Raw genomic sequence first — 6,000 nt, forward strand, 5'->3', positions numbered from 1 at the left:
GTAAATTTATTATTAAAGTACATATATGTCAACATATACAGCCCTGAGATTCATTTTCTTGTGGGCATACTCAATAAATCTATAGAACCTATCGCCATTACAGACATTTACACCACACGCTGCATCCGCAAAGCAATCAGCATTATGAAGGACCCCACGCACCCCTCATACAAACTCTTCTCCCTCCTGCCATCTGGGAAAAGGCACCGAAGCATTCAGGCTCTCACGACCAGACTATGTAACAGTTTCGTCCCCCAAGCTATCAGACTCCTCAATACCCAGAGCCTGGACTGACACCTTACTGCCCTATTGTCCTGTTTATTACTTATTGTAATGCCTGCACTGTTTTGTGCACTTTATGCAGTCCTGGGTAGGTCTGTAGTCTAGTGTAGTTTTGGTGTTGTTTTACGTAGTTCAGTGTAGTTTTTGTATTGTTTCATGTAGCACCATGGTCCTGAAAAACGTTGTCTCATTTTTACTGTGTACTGTACCAGCAGTTATGGTCGAAATGACAATAAAAAGAGACTTGACTTGACTTGAGAATAATAACCATAGCAGAATCAATGAAAGACTGCCCAACTTCGGTGTTCAACCAGAGTGCAGAAGACAACAAAATGCAAATACAAAAAGAAAGAAAGAATAACAATAAATTAATAACCAATAAGTATAAAGAACATGAGATGAAGAGTCCTTGAAAGTGAGTCCATTGGTTGTGGAACATTGCAAAAATGGGGCAAGTGAAGTTGATTGAAGTGATTCCCCTTGGTTCAAGAGCCTGATGGTAGAGGCGTAGCAATTGTTATTGAACCAGGTGGTGTGAGTCCTGAGGTTCCTGTGGCTTCTTCCTGGTGGCAGCAGTGAGAAGCATGCAAGTAATGGGGGGTGGGGGTCCTTAATGATGGATGCTGCTTTCTTACAACAGCATTTTAGGTAGATGTGGGGAGGACATTACCTATGATGAACTGAACTGGGCCACATCCACTACATTTTGTAGGATTTTCTGTTCAAGGGAAGGGTGTTGTTCTTTCCATTATCAGGCTATGATGCAATCAGTCGATATACAGTACTCTCCACTACACATCTATATAAATTTGTCAAAATTTCAAATGTCAAATGCCAAATCTCTGCAAACTCCTATGGAAGTAGAAGCACTACCGTGCTTTCTGGATATGCAGAGGGCATATCCAGGGTGATGGGGGTCCCTGATGAGGGATGCTGCTTTTCTGCGACACTACTTCATGTAGACATGTTCAGTGGTGGGGAGGGCTTTACCCATGATGGGCAATCACAGTAAATTTGCAGTCTGGAATAAAACTGAGCTATAAGATTGAGGGTCACAGAGATCTTGACCTCAATCGCCAAAGCAGTCTCATTGCATACATAATTTCATTTGAGATAACACAAGGTCACTAATCTCATTGAGGCCAAAGAATACATTTTGTACATTAGCACTTTGGAGACGGGATTGCTAAATCCAGTTGTTCTATGATTAAATAAGAATAGTTGTTTCTCAGGATTATAAGGCTATTTCTTTGGTAGTTGGTAGGGGGTTGACATTTTTTATATATAAAAAATTTATTTTATGATGTATGACCTATCTTTAAATTTTTGATTACAGAGTGATATACCTTTATGTGTTATGCTATAACATTTTGATCAATTTTATTACAATATATGAATGTACATATGTTGAGATGTATCTATGTGTTGCACTCTGTAAATCTTTTTTTTTCTTCTGAATAAAAATATTGTAAAAAGAAAGGATTATAAGGCTGTAAAACACACCAGATATGAATTTAGGGTGTTGTATTGATGTTAATATAGTCTGATGAGAGTTTAATTTCAAGAAACTGTTTCTTATGCAAATTAAAATCCTTCTAGAAAGTCAGCCATTGAAATTTTCATTGAGCACAATATTGTTCAACTCTAGATTAGGCCTAATTTAGAACCAGAGTACCTGTACCATTTATTTGACATTGGGTGAAGAAATTCCTCGGCCACACTTATTTCCTGCGGCAAGATCTTTTTCCATCACCCAAAGATTGCCCCCCGGAATATCTTTAAGAAAATTACCTTCTGTTTAAAGATTATAAAAGCATAATTACCAATCACAGAATTATTGGGGTGACAAGAAAAACCATGATTATTAACAAAGACAATCACTTATACGATCACATAATGTAAAGGTAAGTCCAGTGAGATGGCAGCCTGTGTGAAAGCAGCATCCTCCTGGGGGCCAACCAAAGGTGCTTTTTCTCTTTGTAAAACTTGTTTTCTATGACTCAACGTCAATTCTACTTCAAGAACATTGGGTACTGCAGGGCTGCTCCATCGGTGAACTGCTCGTTGATCGGAGTAGCTGGACTCGTGTTGGCAGTGGAGCTGGCCGAGGTGTCAAAGGAGCTGGTCAGGATATCGAAGGAGCCCGCCGATGTGTCGGAGGAGCCAGACTGGGCCTGAAGGAGCTGACCTGGCTGCAGACTGTGTTGCTGCCCACTACTTGGAAGCATCGGAGTTGGTGCAGTATAACCGCGGGAGATTGTCTCAGACTTTTCACTTGTGATCACAACACTCTGTCGGACAGTGAGAATGTTAGTTGCCACAGGCCTGTTACCCTTGTCTGCTGGAGGGATGGACGATATGGGAGCTGTGTAGCTTTGGTGTAGCGAGAACTAGGCCTCAAGCCTCTGGCTTGCCTGCTGCTGCAGACCAGGTGAGAGATGTAGAAGCACCACGGTGTGGCTGAACTCGGCAAGGGCAGGGCCTTGCCCGTCAGTGCTGTCCTTCCATGTTTGAGCAGTGGAATGACATGCTGGATTGCATGTGTCTGTACACTGCCGGGAGACTGTACCATCGATTGCTGAACTTTGTCACTCAGGGTCTTGGTCTATATATGTTTTTTTACAAGTAAATATGCTTCTTTCCTCGATATTTTGAATTACATTACTCGCTTTTTTTTAATGTTTGCTTACTGTTTTGAAGATTTTGCACCTTGGCCAGAGAAATGCTGTCTCATTCAGCTGTATCTATGTATGGTTTGGATGATAATTAAAACTTGATTTGATTTGATGTAATTGGGAATCATCAGTATAAATATTAATAGCATTTCTAAAAATTATTGGCAAGTCCAATTTCTTCCTTAACATTGTCATTTAAACATCTGATGTCCATTTTCTAGTGCTCACCATATTTTCTCCTTCATCCTTATGTTGCTGCTCTAATAGGCCACCAGCCCTTAAACCTGGTCAGCCATTCTGTATGACAGTGACTGAACTTTGCTGCTTTACACTGGGCTTTAACATAACGGAAGACCTGCATGAGCCCAGTAGCTGACCTGACTGAACTGAGTACATAGATGCAATTACAAGGAAGCCAAGTGGAAAGTGCAGAGCCAATTACATGTGTCCAGGTCCTTGCTCGGGCAGGAGTTAATTCTGGCCTTGACTAACCTCTCAAAGCACTTCATCACAGTAGATGTGAGCACTGCAGGCTGATAGTCATTGAGGCATTTCACCCTGCTCTCTTTGGGCACTGGTGTGATAATCTTTTGAAGTAAGTGGGAACTGCATCAGTGAGAGATTGAGGATGCCCTTGAATACTACAGCCAGTTGATTAGTACAGAAGCACAAGTAGAGGCACTGGTGAACTTTCTTGGCCATGGCATCATTGTAGTCGGTCCAGGACAGGCTATTGTGACATTCAGTCCAAGGAAGTTGAAGCTCTCTATTATAAGGCATTCAGCTTCTCAGCAACAAATGATTGGACTGAAATTATATAATCAAGAATTGTGTGATTACAGAACATAAACTTTATCTTCTGGATTTGACTTTTGAAATCTAGTGGATTCCGATTAATTGGGGCATATCGGGATGAGTAAGCAGCTGCACCAATTAACCGAAGATTCATGGAAATAGTTAAAAGGTATAAAAAAGAAAAAAAAATTCACTGAGTAACATTTTATGTATTTAAATGAAATACACAACAAATTAGAACAGTATCAATACCTCTACAGTAACCATGAAGCTGTGTATTAGTTCCTAATAGTTATCAACAGAGGAATGCAACTGCCGTGTTCTTACGATTGACTGTAAATGAAAAAAATCCACGCAGACACCTAGTGGAGATAATGGACTATCTTCATACCATTGCATCCTTTAAATGCATCCTTTAAATCTTCATTTTCATTGTTACATTCAAGATACCTTCAAATTCTAACTTCTTTTAGTACTGAAATTCTTTCATTTTCACTCACCACCATTTGTGGCGTGACGCCTGAATGCTTAAAACCATGGTGATCAAAAAAGTTCTGAACTGTCTTACTGTTTATTTCTCACCAACTATCAGCAACAAAAATCACTGCTTTTGGAACACAAACACACACAACTGATGCTATTTAAAAACTAATTGCTCGAAGCACAGTGTAGTGTAACGGCCAAGCAAGCGCACGCGACTGACGCTCATTAGAACTGTTCAGCAATAGCCTTCCTGCATCAACTAAGTGACATAGTGTCCCAAATAAACGAAGGGAACCCTGGCTATTCTCTTGATGAGTTTTTGCTCTTTAAGAGTTATCCCAAGTAAGCGGCTCCCTGATTAACCAATGGCCCAGTTAATCAAAATCCACTATATAATCAATTTTCATACTTGTTAGTCTTCCTAGGAGAAACAGCAAAGTAAAATTCTATTATTCACTCTGATGATTCCCAGTTAAATTTCATCCCTGGAAGAGGCATGGATGAGGTACACCATGGTCCACCTCCAGGGCAAGCATTACCCCTCCTGTGAACACATGGGACAGTGCCAATAATAAGGGAGGGTTATATCAGTGAACCAGAGAGTCACCGAGGGAGTGTTCCCTTTGGCAGTGTGGTGAACTACATATACCTGTCTGGACTGCTCCTGTGGCTCCTCCCACAGACCCCTGTATAAAGGCGACTGAGGCCTGTTGCCCAGCCTCATTCCCCAGGATGTAGTGTTGTTCATTCTTCCAGTCAATAAAAGCCGATACCTCGCTTCTTATGTCTCACGAGTGAGTTATTGATGGTGCATCAGGCAGAAAGGGTAGGGAGGATGGTGGCATCTTACCACACTGATTTAGCCAATATTGTTCTGTTCTGGGATGCATACTTCAGGAAAGAAGTAAAGACTATAGAAAGTATAGCGGAGATTTGCAAAAATGAATCTGTAACAAGACTGGAGAAGATGAGTTTGTTCCATTTTGACCACTGGAGGTCTAAAAGAGATGTTTTTAAATCACAAAGGTAGGTAGACAGAAGCTGTTACCTTTGGAAAAATACCAAGAACTAGGGTGCACAGAATAAGAGGGACTGGCCAAGAACCAAAACTAACATAAAGGGGGATGGGTGGGGTTTACGATCTGGGAAAAAGCTGGTAGGGTAGAAATGCCGGCAGACTCTGCTGTAGTTTTCAAAAGAGTCTTGCCTACATATCTTACAGGCAAAAACTGTGGGAATCTGGGGAGAAGGTAAGGATGTAGAACATTATTTTTAAATTTTACATGAGTCAATAGCCTCTTAGTGCTGTGACTATAATAGTTTTTTTTAAAAACAAATTAAATGGGCTTTGACCAAATATTGAAATATACCATACCCTCAAATAATGTTACACAAACCCTTACAAATATTGTTGATTTAATTGACAAGATTTTAAAGCAACTGTATAAATAGTGTGTTACTCCAGTTTGAATCAGAGTCAGGTTTCATATCACAAAACATACATTATGAAATTTGTTGACTTTGCATCAGCAATACAATGCAATATGTACATGATAACAGAAGAAAAAAGTGTGATTTACCATATATATTATACACTCACACATATTAAACGTGTATATACATAGTTAAATTATATTTTACAAAAATAACAATAAAAGGGGTGAGGTAGTGTTATTATTAACCAAGTACTACTTCACCAGCTTTTGTTGTGCATGTCCAAGTGAAATTATAGTGTCGTATAGGTATAAAAACACAGGTTAAAATC

Source organism: Hemitrygon akajei, chromosome 7, assembly GCF_048418815.1.
Source record: "Hemitrygon akajei chromosome 7, sHemAka1.3, whole genome shotgun sequence".
NCBI classification, from domain to species: domain Eukaryota; kingdom Metazoa; phylum Chordata; class Chondrichthyes; order Myliobatiformes; family Dasyatidae; genus Hemitrygon; species Hemitrygon akajei.